The sequence below is a fragment of the Myxocyprinus asiaticus genome, chromosome 9 (assembly GCF_019703515.2).
Source record: "Myxocyprinus asiaticus isolate MX2 ecotype Aquarium Trade chromosome 9, UBuf_Myxa_2, whole genome shotgun sequence".
In the NCBI taxonomy this organism is placed as follows: domain Eukaryota; kingdom Metazoa; phylum Chordata; class Actinopteri; order Cypriniformes; family Catostomidae; genus Myxocyprinus; species Myxocyprinus asiaticus.
In genome coordinates this window covers 44,202,108-44,222,169 of record NC_059352.1, presented here as the reverse complement: position 1 = coordinate 44,222,169, position 20,062 = coordinate 44,202,108, and the positions used below count along the sequence as shown (strand labels likewise).

Genomic DNA, 20,062 nt, shown 5'->3' with positions numbered 1-20,062 from the left:
AGAAATAGACGCCTCACATGTCCTCAACTGACAGCTTCATTGAATTCTACCCGCTCAACACCAGTTTCATGTACAACAGTAAAGAGAAGACTCAGGGGTGCAGGACTTATGGGAAGAATTGCAAAGAAAAAAAAAACACTTTTGAAACAGAAAATCAAAAAGAAAAGGTTAGAGTGGGCAAAGAAACACAGACATTGGACAACAGATAATTGGAAAAGAGTGTTATAGATCTTAACTCTATTGAGCTTTGTGGAATCAGCTAGACTGTAAGGTGCGTGAGAAGTGCCCGACAAGACAGCCACATCTATGGCAAGTGCTACAGGAAGCGTGGGGTGAAATGTCACCTGAGTATCTGGACAAACTGACTGCTGGAATGCCAAGGATCTGCAAAGCTGTCATTGCTGCACGTGGAGGATTTTTTGATGAGAACTCTTTGAAGTAGTTAAATTTTTTTCAAATTGTAATAGTAATTTTTCACATTATTAATATCCTGACTATACATTGTGATCAGTTGAATGCCAGTTTGGTGAATAAATGTACCAATTTCTTTCCATAAGAGCAAAATCTGTACATTATTCCAAACTTTTGGGCACCAGTGTATATATTTAGAAATTTGGAGCTTAGGCATTGCTAGACCCTGTTTTTCATCTCAGCCCCCCTAAAATTATGCAGTTAGCATCACCCTTAAAAATATGTGATAATGTGCATGTGATCTATGAAAACAGTGGCTGCAGTAAGCTATCTGAGGTTAATTTTTCTCTGAATCATGCCCTTACCAGTCGTTAATTTTAAAACTTGTCAAACGAAGTATTTTCCTTCCCTCTTGTCATAGGCATGCTTGGCCATATGTGACATAGCAGCAATGTTTGTATTTAAGATCATAGACTTCTGAGAAGTCTGAGAATGTGTAAAATAAATGGAATGATATCTTGCCTCAGTTTTTGCTGTTCTGTTTCCTGCATGGGAATAATATTGTGGTGTGCGCACGAGACAGCAGCGCGGCCGAGCGCAATGAGAATGTTACCTATTCACATCCTGCACTGCCGATATAAAAAAGAAAAAGTTGGGCTATCTTAAAGATATATTACAATTGTAATCATACATTAGAAATAAAACATGGAAAAGATTTGTATAATTTTTTTTAATGTTTTTTTTTTTTTATGTAAATATCCTGGGTCGTGCTGCGTACCACTTGAGGGCACTCCGCGTACCACAGTTTGAAAACCAGTGCTCTAAATGACAATATTTTTATTTGTAATTTGTGAGAAATGTTGTCAGTAGTTTATAGAATAAAACTAAAATGTTCATTTTACTCAAACACATACCTATAAAATAGTAAATCCAGAGAAACTGAACATTTGGAGTGGTCTCTTAATTTTCTCCAGAGCCGTATATATTTTTTTTGCCGTGGTGAGGTGGGGAGGCACAGCCATGAACCAGGAAAATAAAAATGGCACTCCATGTCAAAAAGATTGCCGAACCCTGCTTTAAAGGTTTATAAGTTATTAATAAAAATCAATTCACCTACGGAGAAAATGAATGGAATTTTTACTTTTGGAACCCGACAGTTGCACACTATTCCTGTAGGGAAACATCAGCACATCAACATTACAGCATTATGGGGACCAGCATCTAAAACACATGATATACTAATGAGCAGCTATGCTTGTTTTTTCAGCATGGCTTTTATGAAAATAGAATGTTTCTTGAATGTTATGAATTGGCTCTCACAAAAATAACAAAACAGGAAACATACAGTACACTTACATAACAGTACAGTTTCAAACATGTACCTAAACAACAATTTCAAACACTTCAGCCATGTTCTCCAACACAAAGATCTGTTTTCAGCTTCAAAACTTTCTTCTGAAGTTACAGTAGCACAATGCAATATAGCTTTTGTCCTATGGACCAGCCTCGTCTGGATAAGCCATTGTACCTAAAAGCATGATATGTTGGGGTGGGTGAAATGACTTTACAGTGGAAACTCTTGAAAGTGAACCATCAAAACATAATTTCTTACATGAGGGTTAGTGAATGCTGTTCTTTCAATTAATATCACCCAGACAGGCTGTTGATGTGCATCATAAAATCTCACCACACTGAAAAATGGGCCACTACATTTAGCAGACACACAATGTAAGAAAAATGAGCATAATGTAGGTGTACTTTTTCAAGCGATCCATCTTCAAAGGGCAGTCTACTGCACCCCTCATGACAAGTCTATCCTCTGAACTCTTTAAAACATACACTCTATTAGCAACAGAGAGAGAAAGACAAATTCAGGTCACTGGTAAAGACTAGGCTACTGAAGGAGAACACAAGGGACAGGAGGGACCACAAAAAGGAACAAGACAGGAGAGGAGTCTCCTCTAGCGCTTTAGTGCCCATCAAAACCATTGTATTCAGATTGTCTCTTGAACACTTGCTAATTTGGGTTTAAAACATGACAATAAATAATAATTTAACAGTTATTTAAAAAATAACCTACTTTTGATCCAGGCTATGGCTTAAATAAAGCTCCCATATCCCTTCCCACTAAAATTCATGTCACTGAGCAGTAACCTAATATATACATACATGTACTGTTTACCATCATGGCACTATTAAGAGCTGTCCAGACAATGCTTAATCCTGAGGTTTTGTATTTTTTAACCCCAGGTCAAAGCTACTTATAAAGGAATAGTTCACCCAAAAATGAAAATTCTGACATTATTTGAGTTTGCCGGTTTATTCTGTTTGTTTTGTTATTCTCTCTCCCTCATGTCTCACAGGTGAAGCCAGCATGCATGATCAGTGTTTCCATGGGAACACTGATTGTTCCCAGGGAAACTCTGATCATGCTACTGATTAGCATGCTAGCAACACCTGTTGTACTCTAATTCACTCCCTACTTAATCCCTGTGTGTTCTCACTGTATTTGTTAAATTACTGTGTGATGTCAAGCAACTAACCTTGCTCTCTTGTCTAGTTGGTGCTGTCTTGTGTGTCTGTTTGGTTGCCTGTCTCTGCCTACATATCTGGGGTGTGGTTACCTTCCAGCTTGCTGTACGCCGGTTCTCGCCGCCCACTAATCGCCAGTGGAGGATTCCTTGTCTCTGTCCACGTGTTGGGCATACGACTGCCTCCTAATCATCCGGGCTATGTTCTCTGCACCTCACTACACTTCAATGGACACTCCTTACAGATCTGCTTCCACAACGCATACATCTGTCTATGAACATACTCTTTCTATATGCCCACTTCGCGGCCACAGTGCGCACTGATTCATACTTCTCCCCCCGCTACTGCAGCCGGTGCTGGGATTCTTATACTTCGCCAGCACAGTTTGTTAACATTTAATGTGAATAAATCCTTTGCTGACAATTTACTCTCTAGACTAGAGGTCTGCTATCTTACCTGAGCCTGACAGGTCCTGACAAACCATTGTCAAACCAAGTCTTCAGGTTCAAACTGGGTTTGTAAAGGTACACAATTTATTATTATTTTTTAATAATTATTAATGAGAGAGTGCAACAAAAATCCACCTTCCAAACCATGTCTTTACCCAAATACACTTTAAACCTATAATAATGATATTTATAAATATTTTAGAGATGTCGGGACGAATTTCAGGGGAAATTGCATACACACGTCATTCATCCGTGCATGCTGACATCATATCCATACACAAAGAAAATAAGATCTGGCTACTGTAGTGTGTGTATGGTGTGGGAGTAGCTGAAGCTGAAAATTTGTCATAACAAATGAGAAACATTGACCATGGATCATTCAAAACGGCAAACCTCTGAGGAATCACTGGTTGTAAAAAGAAGCCCCCAACAGAGCAGAGTCTACAAGCAAAAAGGGAAAGCGACAGAGTCCGTAATAAAACCAGAATCAACATCGGCTTGGCTTTTCAGAGGTGGAGACAACTGGATTTAAAAGCGACACAAAGATGGCTTTTTTTCTTACTCAACAGGTAAGATATTTTATTGATATGGTTTATGTATAATTGTGTAATCACACACACGTCTGTTAACTGTAATTATACTGTTATCGGTGCAGAACTTTTCACTTGCTAGCACACCTATTTCCTTTTTAATGGCAATCATTTCTATAAATAAATCCTTTAGTCCTAGGCTTTCCAAGGACATGTGAGTCTTGAAATGATGTTGACCACTGGTTGGTAACAATGACAATCTATAAATTAGTTACCACTGTGGTCTATTTGGCCAGAATATCCTGCAGTTATAAAAACTTTACAACATTTGATCTTATCAGACTAGCAATCACTGTGTCTAATGTTAACAAACTTTTATAATGTAATTTATTTCAAAACATCAATGTTTCCAATAAGTCAAAACAACAGCATAAGATATGGCACTTATCTGCTCAGATGTCATGTTTTTGGATATCCGTCTTTTCCTTTCTTTCATTATTTATTTGTCCATTAGCTGATAAGATGTCCTGTATCCTTGTGCACACCGGTGCCACGAATCACATTCATCTGCGCAGAGGAGCAGTGCTGAACCACAACCAAAACAATGTTCTTCCGCAAGACACATGCAGTTTTATTTTTTTAACCACTAGAGGGCCAAATGTTACTTAGGCTATGTTCAGACTGCAGGCAAATCAGATTTTTTCTCAAATCAGATCTTTTCAGGCAGACTGTCCGCACTATTATTTGCAAGTGATCAAATCAGATTTGCACTTTCAGACATAACCAACCTATCTGCATGGGTTGCAGTGGTAATGACGTAGGCGTTCCCATGTGACGATGCTTTCAAAACAGATGCGGGAAAAATGGAGGTGCATCATCTCGCTCTCCAAATAAGCGCCCTGTCCAGTCACGGTGCAGAACTCCTCCGTCACACAAGAAAAACTCAGTGACGGAGGAGACTGGTAAATATTGTGATGTTCCGTGCTGCAGTCACAGATTATTGACGTCATCGTTGTGTGTCACATTAAAAGTGACGCAAAAGACCATTTGAAATCCGATTTGAGCAGCCAGAGCATCCGGACTGAGATGCATCTGAAAAAATCAGATTTCAATTGCATTTCAAACCACCTCCCGATGTGGTTTGAATCAGATTCTGAAAAATCTGATTTTATGTGGTTTTTTGCTGTCCAGACTATCAAAAACTCATCTGGATACAATTTGGATATGCAAAAAATCGGATTTTTAGTGGCAGTCTAAACAAGGCCATAGTGTAGCTTTAATGAAAAATGACACGCACGAACAGACAAGGCTTTTCAGTGTCTCGCGCAGGACCTCAATTTTTATAAATGCATCTCGAGACACCTGTATTCCATTTCATTTGTTGCACTACATCAATGTTTTTTGGCACAGGTGTCACAAAGATTCAACATTCTGAAGTAGTTCAGGTTGTAAAGAAGACTTCATGTGACTGTTACACTGTTAGAAATGATTCAAGATTCCAAAACACAGTAAGCAATCAATATGACTTGCACTATATTCCAATTCTTTTGAAGCCATATGAGTCATTTTGAGTAATTAAACAAATTAAATTTAAGATGATAAACACCCAACCGCAGTGGCCAAATTAAATATGCCGACATTTGGTCATGAGACACGAATCAATGAAGTTTGATGTTTCTGACATCCAACCTGTGCTGTAGTCGCCATATTAGATTTGGCCATTGCTGTTGGGAGTTCATCAATGATTTGATTTGAGAGTAAAAACAATTTAGATTTCAGTTTATCTAGCCAGGTTTGGCTACTCTTATCTAGCCAGACTTTTGACTTGTGGCATAAAATCTGATTCATATTGCAGCTTATTCTGGCAAAGAACCGCCCACTTAGACAGGAAGAGGCCGTCTGACTATAGGCACTGCATCAAGTTTTTTTGGCGTTGGTGTCACAAAGATTCGATGTTCTGAAGATCAGGTTGTAAAAAGGACATCATGCAGGGCCAGTCAGCCAATCTACAGAGCCAATTTTAGCATGTGTCCAATCTGTGTCAAACAAAATGCGCACTGTGCGTTCCGATAACGTGTTGTGGTGCCCTCCATGGGACATATAGACCGTGTACTAAATGCCTTACTACCATACTACTTTTTCTATTATATCACAAAAACAGTGAGAGTAGTATGGATAGTATGCCATGTAAACACAGCCATAGACTCGCGAATCGTAGCGATGCCCGATGCGTGAAGAAATAATCACTCTTTTCAGTCGGTTCTTAATTAATTTGTCTAACGTGCGGGCTGAATCGTTTGAAGCGCTTTGTCACGCAGTAAAACAGTAAAGGGATGCTTTAGAAGAAAGAGAACAAAAACAATGCTGAATGAAGTAGATATTTACTTGCAATTAATTGAAAGAAATCCTGAAACTGCATTCAATCATTTGCCATTGATGAAGAAGGTACAATAGAAGAACGATAGACATGTTCTAAATAAGTGTCAAAATACTAATGATACTAATACTAATGCTTCCTGCCTCATCCTCCACGTGATGCGTGACCTTACCAACGATCTTAGGTCATCCCTCTCATGTGCGCGCATCACAGAGATGTACAGTTATGTTGTTACTGATATTTCAAATTAGTATTTATTGAATTCAAGCAGCATGTGTTTAAAATTTCATTATTTTGTAAAAAAAGAAAATTGGCCCTGGGGTCCTTGCTAGTCATAATCTACCCCTAAAAGGGCTTGAAACTATCAGTCCAGTGTTCTTGTTAACCAAACTTCCTAACTGGTATATCAACCAGTATATGAATGCCTGCAACAGTGTATGCATAAATTATTCTTATCAGATTCTTATCACTTGCATGTGATTTACTGCTATCTTTCAGCTCTGTTGCAATTCAAACATCAGCAGAGGAATCAAAGATGAGAAAAACTGACCTGGTGTTCATAAAGTATGATCTAGGCTAAAGCAACATAATGAATGTTATGACAGTGCTCAGATGTTCCATGCTCTCAGTGCACTCACATCAGTAGGGGCATGTGGGTCTCTGTGTGCAAAAATCCGCAATACCAGATGCTGACTGGCAGCTTTATCCTCAAAGTCCCATCCTCTGCATGGATGCCAAGACACGTCTCCACACTTTAATTACTTTGAATCTACAAAGTCTTATCTAGCCAGACTTTTGACTTGCGGCATAAAATCTGGTCCACATTGCAGCTTGTTCTGGCCAAGAACTGCCCACTTAGACAGGAAGAGGCCGTCTGACTATAGGGATTGCACAAAATAGTCTACTATAACTAATGTAGTTGACACTGTCAGCCTGAAGTCGACTGTAAGAAATACAGCGGGTGGCAGATTTCCAAAACGTAAGATGGCAGGGGAAGACTTGTTCATATAAATGAAAAAAGCTACCTGATTTGAAAGGGTTAGGTTTAAAGGGTTGAGTTAGAGTTCCTCTGACCAATCAGCTCATGCTTTCCTGATGAATATAAATTATTCTTCCTTTGTCATCCTATACTTTGGAAACTCGCAAGCGGGTGAGAATGCTGATGGCTCTGCACTAAACAAGTGGCTCAAATGTACTTTGATAAAGATGACACAAATGCTACAGTTCCCTCCAATATACAGTAAGCAAAGTGGCCTTCAAATATAAAGAACGAACATTACATTTTATATAGTGCTTTTCTGACACTACACTCAAAGCACTTTGTGTGAACAGTGAACAGGGGTCTCTCCTCAACCACCACCAGTGTGTAGCATTGTAACGTTGTTGGCTGCTGACAATGATGACAATGATGAAGATGACGTGAAGATGAAGAACCCAAGTGCAGTTTATTTACAAACATGAACCAATAACCCTGACTACAAAACAAAACATGAACATGAACATGGACTAAACTAGACTAGACTTGACTTGACTACAGCGTACCAAACACATACCATAACATTCAATACTTGACTCGAGGGGCGGAGCCATGGAAGGTGGAGCCGTGAGAGGCTCGAGGGGTGGAGCCATGGAACGTGGTGCCGTGAGAGGCTCGAGGGGCGGAGCCATGGAACATGGTGCCCGGAGAGTAGCCAAAGACTCGAAGGGCCAGGGTGGAGCCGATGGCAGGGAGGACCAAGGCGGTGCTGAGGGATCGGAAGACTGAGGTGGAGCCGGTGGGACTGAGGACCAAGGTGGAGCCGTAGGGAAGGAGGTCCCCGGTGAAGCTGACAGATCGGAGGGACGAGGCGCAGCCAGAGGATTGGAGAGCCAAAGCGGAGCCAGGTGACCGACAGACCAAGGAGGAGCTGGAGGGACGAGGGACCCTGGCACAGCAGACAGGCTGAAGGACCGTAGTGGAGCCGAGGGAACGCTGAGCTGAGGCAATGTCGAGGGACCGACAGGCCAAGGCGAAGTCCAGGGCTCGGAGGGTCCAGGCGGGATCGGAGGGCCGAAAGTTCCCCTTGCCTGCTCAGGAGAACTAAGGGTGGGTATAAGGGTGGGAACCATCTCCAGGTCCCACTGCTCAGGTGTGGCTGTGACATGGCATGGAGCAGGCTGAGGCATTGCGGTGAGGTGGCATGGAGCAGGCTGAGGCGTTGCTGTGACATGGCATGGAGCAGGCTGAGGCGTTGCCGTGACGTGGCATGGAGCAGGCTGAGGCGTTGCCGTGACGTGGCATGGAGCAGGCTGAGGCGTTGCCGTGACGTGGACCTCTGGCTCGGCGGCGGCCATGTCGTGGACCTCTGGCTCGGCGGCAGCCATGACGTGGACCTCTGGCTCGGCGGCGGCCATGACGTGGACCTCTGGCTCGGCATCCACCTCCCCCACAGTGAATGGGGAACCAATGAACCGTAGGACGAGGTCGATATATTGAGCCGGGCTGAGGGAACTGCGACCGCCAGGCATCAAAAAAGAAATGGACTCATTAGGTCCAAATCTAAAACAGTCTTTGAGGGCAACCTCATTAAAGTCCACCTGGCTGGCTAAACCGCAGAAGTCCTCAACATAGTCCTCCAGGGGACGATTCCCCTGACGTAGGCGCAGAAGTAAAACTGCTGGGTTCATGGTTGGTCAAGTATTCTGTAACGTTGTTGGCTGCTGACAATGATGACAATGACGAAGATGACGTGAAGATGAAGAACCCAAGTGCAGTTTATTTACAAACGTGAACCAATAACCCTGACTACAAAACAAAACATGGACTAAACTAGACTTGACTTGACTTGACTTGGCTTGGCTTGGCTTGGCTTTGGCTTTGGCTTTGGCTTTGGCTTGACTACAGCATACCAAACACATACCATCACATTCAATACCTGACAACTAGACAATGAAAACATGAGGGCTTAAATACAAGACATGGGAGAACATAAACCAATGAACAAACAGAACTCATAACAAGCTAATTAAACAATAACCCAATGAAAACATGACACAAGAACATGGAGGGAAAACAGAAATCACATGACAAGGGAAACAGGAACACATGACATGAACCAGGAACTAGAATTTCAAAATAAAAGACATGAATCAACACAATACACATGACAAGCATCTACCTGGATGATGTAACAGCAGCCATAGTGCACCAGTACATTCACCACACATCAGCTATCAGTGGAGAGGAGAGAGCAGAGTTATAACCAATTAATTGATTGGGGTTATTAGGAGGCCATAATTGAGAAGGTTCAATGGGAGGAATTTGGCCAGAACACCAGGGTTACACCCCTACTCTTTACAAGTGCCCTAGGATTTTTAATGACCACAGAGAGTCAGGACCTCAGTTTGACATCTCATCCAAAGGATGGTGCCTTTTTACAGTATAATGTCCCCATCACTATACTGGGGCATTAGGATCCACACAGACCACAGGGTAAGCACTCCCTGCAGGCCTCCCTAATACCTCTTCCAGCAGCAACCTTAGTTTTTCCCAGGAGGTCTCCCATCCAGGTACTGGCCAGGCTCAACCCTGCTTAGCTTCAGTGGGCAACCAGTCTTGAGCTACAGGGTGATATGGCTGCTGGCCTTTAAATATAACATAAATACTACATGTTATGCAATAATTTAAAAGGCACCATAATCAGCTTTGTGTGTTGAGACATCTGACTTGGTTGCTGTTCACTCCTTCAAGAACATGATTCGGCGACAGTTTAGATAAGCGCTTCAAGTAACCATCTGAACAAGTGGCTGCAAGAGAAGGGGGTACCGCCTGCAGCTACAGGTGGTCCAAGCTACACTAAAATATGTCGTCAGGACTAGTCGAATGCAACTTGACTCAGGGGCTTAACTGTAGTATTATTTAATAACTATTTAAAATCAGTAGTCGTGTAGTCCCAATCTGACTAACATAAAAAGTGACCAACCAAAGGTCATTTCGTTTTACCTGCTGTGTAGGGCTGGGTTTATCTGAAATTTTTGATACCACTATAATAGACCGGCAGGGACATTGGCGTAGTGTCTGGGTATGCACGTCCATACGGATGGGGGCCAGCACCCAGTCACCTGTATTTTCATACCGGCATGGTTATTTTTAAAGATTACGGCACACATTGACAGATCTCACACAGCAAATTTAGCAGTGTTAATTCAACTCTGACAGAAAAGCAGGGGTGGGGGGAGGATTGTTTCACAGAAGCAGGACACAAATTTCCAAAATGTAGTAATTTATATTCATTAGGAAAGCAAAACCTGATTGGACAATTCAGTAATTTTCATCAGGTAAATGATACCTAATTGGTTAGAAAAACTACGGTATAACCCAACCCCTAAACCTAACACAAATCAGGTAGCGCTTAACACATAAATATTATTGATTTTGCCCCTGGGATCCTACATTTCGGAAATCTGCAAGCAGGATACCAAACCGTGACATAAGGGCTGCCAGATCACAAGAATAGCTGCTTGTACTATGACATCATTTTCGCATCATTGCTGGTATGCGTACCGGCCCATCCTGGCCTACTTTGAGCACTGTGAAGAGTGCAACTAAAATGAGTGAGTATGTGGTTTCTTTTCACATTTTTTATGTCTATTTGCTATACTTTAATAGCCTATTGGGTCGCTGTTGTTGGTTTATATTGGGCTAAGCCTGGTAGGCTATATAGAAGGCTTCTGGTAGTTTGGTAATTGTACTGGTTGTGAAAAATCATTGGGTAATGGTATAACACCACTCATGATTGCATTTTACATCAGTGTTTTTGGTTTATCAAATTAGTCAGGTGACTTGCCCTAGATATAGCACTGTCTAAAGACCCAAAACATTTGTCTAACACTAATAGCCTACTACTGTATTACTTGTGTTGAATGTCTTGTGTACAGTGATGTTCAGTTATTTATTAGGCTACTTGAGAAAATGTAGAAAAATATTACAAGATTTTTGGCCTATTGGGAAATTGCATCTGGTACTGCGTCTTGCTGCGATAGTAACTGTGGTGAATGTGGTTCGCCTACAGTACATTGTGTTGGGATTTTGGGCACAGCTTCAAATCATTTTGCACAAATGGGCCCAGGGGTGACTTGTTATGCCACTGGGCATGGAAAAATTTCAAATAATTGCACAGCAGTGTCAGTATGTGATGTTTTGTATAGAGAAACTTAAGAAACTGGCAGAAATGTGTATAGATTTTGCAATCATAATTTCTGTTTATCAAGAAGTAATAAGTAAAAATTATTTCAGACATATCACATCACTTCTGCATTGTTTTATGCCATTTTGAAGTGTAAGTAGTGAAAAATGCAGTGAGCAGGAGTGTGGATTTTGAATACAAAGAATGCGTTAGCTTTAGGTTTAGGTGCACTGATCTCACACACACACACACACACACACACACACATACACACACACACACACACATACACGTTGTTGCGGCTATCCTTCTGAGGACTCTTCATAGACATAATCATTTTTATACTGTACGAACTATGGATTCTATCCCCTAACAAAAACAACAACAAAAAATCTGCATTTTTACATACACACACACTGTGCCCATGCAGTACTTCTACACAGTACTCATCATTGCATACTGCAGGTTTCGGTCAAAGCATACACAAATGGTATAAGTAAGTAATTCAAATACCTATACCCTAACCCTATACCTACCCCTAAACCTGATCCTTACAGAAACATTTTTACATTTATACATTTAAGACATTATTTAGTCCCTTTATTAAGTTACCCCTATTGGGACTGTTTGTGGATTCCCTAAATGAACATAATTCAGGTTTTACTATCCGCATGGTGACATTTGGTCCCCACAATGTAGGCAAAACCTTATCTACAGTACACACACACTCAAATGCATTCACACATTTTGCCAGCCTCATTCACAAAGTGTTTCCTCACCTAACCTGAAAAAAAATATTAACCAGTTTATTTCTAATGTGCGCACACTACAAAAAGACACAGTTTGATCATTGAGCACTCACGTAAGTGTGTATCATTGCCTCCTAAGTCAGTTTGTGTGGAAATCTCTACTTTATATCACTTTTGTTGAGAAGAAAAAGACAAAGTCAGTCTCTGCGATGAGACCAGTGCACGAAGACTCCCCGATGTGGGTCAGAGCCCCATGCACACTTTCTCCCAGCAGCCGTCTTGATCTAGTAATGTTTCTGTTGCCTTCACATTTAAAAGCACTGAATCCATTACTTATCGAGTCGCCCGGATCCCTGCCCACAGCACACATGCATCCATTACAAACACATCAGCGTGAGAGCGAGCGAGAGAGAGAGAGAGAGAGAGAGAGAGAGAGAGAGAGAGAGAGAGAGAGAGAGAGAGAGAGAGAGTGCTTACCTCTAATGTTTGTAGCAGTATTGAAAGTGAAAGCGCTATATTACAGCCATTTCGGCTGGACGTGAGCACAAGTGGTTTGGAAGTGTGTATAAATGAAACGGCAGGCACCTGCTTAACTCAGCTTTCTGCATGCTGCAGAAGCATACTGCCACACTTTCTCTCTCTCTCTCTCTCTCTCTCTCTCTCTCTCTCTCTCTCCCCCCCCCCCCCTCCTCCTCTCAGTCAGTTTCTCTCGACACACACACACACATAGCCAGTGGCATCAGTGCCACCCCTCTCTACATTTACAGATTTGCTGTGTACAAGCTGCTTGATGTTCCAGCATTCAAGAGCGAAGATCAAGCTAATTCGTTAAGTGTTTTTGATTGAGTGAGTATTGGTAAGACAAAGATGGAGAGGAAGAAAGAGAATTAAAGATGGAATGGGAGCAGTGCAGAAAGAAAGGCATTTACAGGAGAAACCTGTGCAGAGGAGAGACTGTGGTGACAAAACCACCTATGACCAGCATGAATTGATGGACTAGGCTGATTAGGTGCTGGTTTAGCTGGTGGACCTGCACAGCCATGCTGGTTGACCAGAATATTCTTTCTGGAATGACCAAGGAAGTCTTTCTTCTTAATATACAGTAATAAAAGTAATCGTTCACCAAAAATGAAAATTCGATCTTTATTAACTCACCCCTATGGTGATCTAAAACCCGTTGTGGCAGCGGGGGTGTGGTTAAGTGTCCGTCCGGAGAGAGAGAAAGTGGTAAGGGCGCTTGCACCTGAGCTAGATTATGTCTAACACCTGTCTCTAATTCCAGTGAGAGGGAGAGAGAGTCTGGCACGAGAGGAAAGGAATGGCGGAGTGGGTCCAGTGCCACTGCCCGGCGTCACTGGAGGAAGCTGTCCAATTGGCGGAGGAACATATGGTGGTGTACCCGAGGGCGGAAGAGCCCTCCTACTCTCTCTCCCCTCCCCCTATGTTTTCCCCATTCTCTTCCCCCTCCCCTCTTCCCTCTCACTCTGCTCTCTCTCCAGAGCCCGTTCCTGCCCCGCGGAGGTGAGGAGTACCGCCACCGAAGCCAGTATCCCGTGCACAGGGGTTTGCACCGCTCACAGCATCGACAGTACACCGCCGCTCTCCCCCCAGGTGGAAGTGTCCGCCGACGCAAGTGTGGGTGTGGCGACTGGGCTGGTCTGCTGGAGTTGCGGGGATCTGGGACACTTCCGGGATCAATGCCCTGTGATGGAGATGGGGACGGTGGTCCGGATCCCCGACACTCCACAGGCTGCCCCCGATTGAGCCGGAGCATATCAGATACCGGGGGTATATAAAGGGGGGTAATCACCAAGCATTGGTGGACATGGGTTGTAATCAATCCACTATCCACCAATGCTTGGTTCAGCATGAGGCTTTGGGCACAACCAAAAGGGTGAGGGTGAAGTGTGTGCATAGGGATATTCACAACTACCCTGTGGTGACCCTTGTGATAAAATTTCGGGGAACAAAACAGAGTGGAGGCCACGGTTAGTTCCCGCCTCACCCATCTGCTGATTTTGTGGACTAATTGGCCTGAATTCAGAAATGGTGTTAAAGGGAATATGCATGGATGGGTCCTGCATAAAAGTGATGAGATGTGAAATGTGCGATGCTCTGGCAGGGGAGGCAGAGCCGGGGCCATCGTCATCAGCTCCACATCAGGATGATGTGAGGGGGGAGAGGCTGCAGCCCCCATTATAATCCCATGGCGGGTCATCTAGGGGAAAGAAAAACACTGAACTGTCTAATAGCCCATTTTTACTGGCCGGGCATTGGCGGCGATGTCTGCAGGTGGTGTGCGGCTTGCTGTGAATGTCAGCTGGTGAACCCGCCGGCCACCCCAAAAGCACCATTACGCCCCCTTCCGCTGATCAAGGTCCCCTTCGAGAGAAGAGTTAGGGTTAGGGTTAGGGACCTTCAAACAGTAAGAATGAAATTCAATACGTTCTTGATCTTAGAGCAAAACTGCACACCTTGGGGCAACTAACACAGGAGAATTTGCTCCAAGCTCAAGAATGACAGAGCTGACTGTATAACAGGGGAACTCGGCTGCGGGAATTTGCACTGGGAGATAAGGTACTCGTATTACTCCCCACATTGAGCTCCAAATTACTCGCCAAGTGGCAAGGATCCTTTGAGGTCACACAACGAGTGGCGGATCTCAATTATGAGGAAAAGTGAAACGATAGAGGGGGCGCACGTCAAATATATCATCCCAACCTCCTGAAATTTTGGAGGGAGGCGGTCCTGTGACGTTGGCTACGGTAGTTCTGGAGAGGGCGGAGCTCGGGCTGGAGGTGAATACAAAACAAAAATCATATCACCCCGGTCACTTGCGGAGACCACCTCACACCGTATCAACTCGCAGAGGTTGCCAAGTTGCAACAGGAGTTTGCAGACGTATTTTCCCATCTGCCAGGTTGTACAAACCTCATCCAGCACCACATCAAGACCGAGCCGGGGTGGTGGTACGTAGCCATCCCTACTGATTGCCCAAGCACAAAAAGAAAATTGTCCGGGAAGAATTGGATGCAATGCTCGATATGGGGGTAATAGAGGAATCCCACAGTGATTGGTCCAGCCCGGTTGTTCTAGTTCTTAAGAGCGACGGGTCTATATGGTTCTGTGTGGATTATAGAAAAGTCATTACGGTGTCTAAATTTGACGTGTAACCAATGCCTTGCGTTGATGAGTTGCTCGATCGGTTGGGCTCTGCTCGATTTTATTCGACACTGGATTTGACAAAGGATTATTGGCAGATCCCCTTGACACCAATTTCCCGTGAAAAAAAACGTCCTTCTCCACACCATCTGGATTACAGCAATTTGTGACGCTTCTGTTCATGGACCAAATCCTCAGACCGCATTCGGCTTACGCCGTTGCCTATTTAGATGATATCATCATTTACAGCAATGATTGGCAGTGGCACATGCAGCATCTGAGGGCGGTTTGGAGTTCGCTGCGATGAGCGGGACTCACAGCAAACCCCAAGAAGTGCGCGATTGGGCAGGTAGAGGTAAGGTATCTGGGGTTCCACTTGGGCCATGGGCAGGTGGAAAAGGGGGTGAAACAGTTCCTGGGGCTGGCTGGCTATTATAGGAGATTTGTGCCTAATTATTCGGATGTCATCAGCCCACTGACTGATCTTACAAAAAAGGGAGCTCCAGACCCGGTGGACGGAGCGGTGTCAACAGGTGTTTATGCAGGTCAAAGCCATGCTTTGCGGGGGGCCACTTTTACATTTTTCTGATTTCTCTCTCCCTTTTGTGTTGCAGATGGATGCTTCAGACAGAGGGCTGGGGGCCATACTCTCGCAGGTGGTGGAGGAGGAAGAGCGCCCGGTGCTGTACATTAGCCGCAAGCTCTCGCTGAGGGAGACTAAGTACAGCACCATATAAAAGGAGTGTCTCGCTATCAAGTGGGCAGTCCTCACTCTCCAGTACTACCTGTTGGGGTGGGCCTCCACCCTCTGCTTGGATCACGCCCCACTCCAATGGCTCCACCGCATGAAAGATACCAATGCAATCACCCGTTGGTTTCTGGCTCTTCAGCCGTTTAAGTTCAAGGTGGTCCACAGACTGGGAGTGAAGATGGCTGTCGCCGACTTCCTTTCCAGGAATGTGGGGGAGTGGTAGACAGGCCTGAGTCAGGTGGTGGGGAGAGAGAGTCTGGCACGAGAGTCTCAGGGTGAAGCTACCGAGTTGTGACGTTAAAGAATTGTGATAAAGACTGTGTGATGATTAAGAGGCTGTAACTAGGAGCCTGTGATGTTAAAGAGTTTGTGAAGCTGAAGAAGTTACGTTGCCAGTTGTGACTGTTAACCCAAAGTTTGTGATTAAAAGCTCACCTGAGACCTGAAGCACCCTGTCCCAGTGTCCTCCTTCCCTCATTCCAAGTGTATTCGCTTACACCCGTATGCTGGAGAATTTTTGAAGAATTTTCATGCAGCTCTTCTTCATACAACAGCAGTTCATAGTGACCCTAGCTGTCAATTTCCTAAAAAGGTCCATAGAAACATAACCATAAAAATAGTCAATTTGCTGCATTACAAGTCTTCTGAAGCCATATGATAGCTTTATGTCATGAAGAGACCAAAAATTAGGACAAAAAAAATTTTATTCACAGAAAATATTGCCTTCCACTGCAGCTCTCAAATCTCATTCTTCATCCTACATATTCAAACTGGCACTTTGTGTTTGCATATACAACATGTGAGAGCCAATGGAGTTTTGGAGTAAATGACTTCAAACCTGTTGTGACGCATTGAATCACAATTTGTGAATATAAGCACTTTCGCAAATGAGATTTCAGAACTTTAGTGGAGGGGAAATTTATCAGTGAATGACAAATGTCATTTTGATCTGTTCCTTAAACAAAGCTGAAGTATGACTTCAGAAGACTTGGAATATTGTGACAAATGCTAGTCTTTTTGGGAGGAAAGCTTTATGTCTTTATGTGTCTTTGTGATTTTAGAGCACCAGATAAATTATAATAAGAGACATCTAACAGAGTTTGTGACATTCCTATGTGCATGGATGTGTCTGCAAGTGTATTTATTAAGTAGCTGAATAAACAAAGATAAAGCTGTAGTGAGTTAGTACTGCTGCATGACATTGTTAAAAATATCACAAGGTCTACATGTAGGGTGGGAGGTGGATTTGCAGTTCCCATGGAAACTCAGGCACCATGCTTCACGAGAGAGATGTTCACCGGAACTCTTAACATTGTCAAATCCCTTGGACGATCTCTGTGAAAGATGCAGTGTTTCGGGTCAGCTGCAGCCATGTTTAACAAAGCAGAAAGACAGTTTACTGTAGCAATGCATAAACAGTTTTATTTAAATTTGAACTAAAATTTAAATAATTAAAGAATATTGCCTAGAGACTTACCTAAACTATACAAAGATGATAATTTGGTCACAGCCACATGTCACAGTATGCATTGACTTAAAGTTGCACTCAGTAACTTTTGTCTTTGTATCACCTTGGACTTGTTGACACCTAGCGGCTTGGATGCAGCATCATTCAAATCAATAGTTTTCAGTCACAAATGCCATTGTAGAAATTCACTATTCACAGTCAGTCATGATTACCTTAATCAATGAGTGAAAATGTCAATTAACAGGATGGTTACTGAGATTAAGCGAGTAGTATTCAGCTGAGAGATTATTGTGATTCTAAGGCTACGTCTACATTAATCCAGATACATTTGAAAACAGAGTTTCTCTCTGCCCACACTAGCGTTTTCCAAAAGTTGCTCATCCACACTGAAACGTCTGAAAACGCTTACGACCCTGTACTGCGCATGAGTAAAACGTAAGACACTTCGACATGCGTCATTTCCCTCAGGTGTTTATTTACTTTCTGCCTCTTTGAAACGTAAAAAGGAAAGGCACCGAGTTTTTTAAATGGAAGGACAATGAGGTGGAGTTGTTGATGTGGGTAACGCTAGACTATAAAGTTGCAAAAGTGAAAATGTAGACTGGGAATCATCATCGAAATATTGGACCGCTTCAAAGAGCACTATCCTTCTGATGATGCGGCTTACCCCCACAGTAAGGGCAATCTCACAAAACTTATTACATATAAAACATATTAACATATTATACATGACTGCATCACATGACTAAAAATGCGTCATCGTTTTCGGAAGCCTCCGTTTTCACAGTCCACACTACAATGCGAAAATGGCGTTTTCAAATTATCCACTATGGAGTGCGTTTTCAAAAAGCTCAGTTTTCGTGGACAAAAACACCGTCTCAGTGTGGACGGAAGGCCAAAACAGAGAGAAAAAGATGCGTTTTCTAATGAAAACGTATTAGTGTGGACAAGGCCTAACATGGCAGCCCCCATGTGTGGACCCTCTCCATGTAGAATAAAACAGCGTTTACAAGGTTACTGATATGACTGGAGTCTTTAATGTGAGTGGTCATGATTTCATACATATATTGCAAAATTACAATTCATGTCTTCAGGAGTTAAACTTTTTTAATGAGGAAAAAATTACTGAGTGCACCTTTAAAGCGGATAAAGCTGATGATAAATGACTTTCTCCTATCACAGCTTAATATGCATGAACAATTATCAGTAAGCCAATCATAGGTTAATTTTTCTTGAAAATTGTAAACAGTTTGCATCTGGCTCTATGAAAATTCCTATGTTTGTTGAGCGACCCGTCAAGCTCACACAAAAACATGACTCAACTAATGGCGTAGGTTGGGGTGGGACTATCTGTTTGTTCGATCAACAGAAGACATGGGGCATTTTCAGAAAGCTATTTTGTGAACAATGTTTATTTTTGCAATTCAGTTGGTTTGCGCTTGTGCCACAGAAATTACACACTTCAGCTTTAAAGATGAAGTGTGTCATTTCTGCACCACTTGCCAATGTGCCGTCTGGTTTAAAATACTTAAAGTGCATTCTCGCATTTCTGAAGTTTGTTACTGCCTCAGTAATCAAAGGTGCAATGGAGTTACCTTCAGAAGAAGTAGTCAAAATCTAAATTGTTATTATTTAGATAAGTTGCTATAAATATACTTATTGAGCACTTTATTAGGACACTATTGTCCTAATAAAGTGCCCAAGTGGTCTTCTGCTGTTGTAGCCCATCCGCCTCAAAGTACGACGTTTTATGCATTCTGAGATGCTATTCTGCTCACTACAATTGTATAGAGTGGTTACCTGAATTACCATAGCCTTTCTGTCAGCTTGAACCAGTCTGGCTATTCTCCATTGACCTCTCTCATCAACAAGGCGTTTCCGTCCGCAGAACTGGTGCTCACTGGATGTTTTTTGCTTTTGGCACCACTCTGAATAAACTCTAGAGACTGTCGTGTGTGAAAATCCCAGGAAATCAGCAGTTATAGAGATACTCAAACCAGCCTGTCTGGCACCAACCTTCATGCCACGCTCGAAATCACTGAGATCACATTTTCCCCCAATCTGATGGTTAATGTGAACATTAACTGAAGCTCCTGAACCGTATTTGCATGATTTTATGCTTTGCACTGCTGCCACATGATTGGCTGATTAATCGCATAAATAAGTAGGTGTACAGGTATTTCTAATAAAGTACTCAGTGAGTGTATATTGACTTAAACTTAATTGCTCAGTGATATTCTCTTCTAACGGTTGCTCCACCATTACAGCTGGTTACTGAGAGATGTCTTATCTCTAATGTGCTTCAGCAAGGCAGTTAACCTCAGGGTGCTCTAGTGGTTCTATCCCAGCAATTAGTTTATTTTAGATAATAAGTGTACATTAAATGTTAGAGAAATCCATAGAAAACTGGCAGGCTACATAGGCAGTACAATAACAAACAATCAAAAACTTGAAAATAATATTCTAAA

At 42.7% G+C, this 20,062-nt stretch overlaps 1 protein-coding gene across 10 annotated transcripts in view; it reads right to left on the bottom strand.

Moving 5' to 3' along the window:
* The window catches only part of plppr2b (phospholipid phosphatase related 2b), a 97,251-nt gene extending 79,774 nt beyond the window's left edge, over positions 1-17,477 (bottom strand). For 8 of the 10 annotated variants that reach the window (XR_007898232.1, XR_007898233.1, XM_051707746.1 and 5 more), the window contains exon 1: positions 12,691-12,805. The gene's annotated coding sequence lies outside the window, so the exon portion shown is untranslated. Of the gene's footprint in view, positions 1-12,326; positions 12,430-12,690; positions 12,806-16,561; positions 16,711-17,352 lie in introns of those variants that run through there. The other 2 variants (XM_051707743.1, XM_051707744.1) reach the window with 2 other exon arrangements.
* Positions 17,478-20,062: the final 2,585 nt, after the last annotated feature.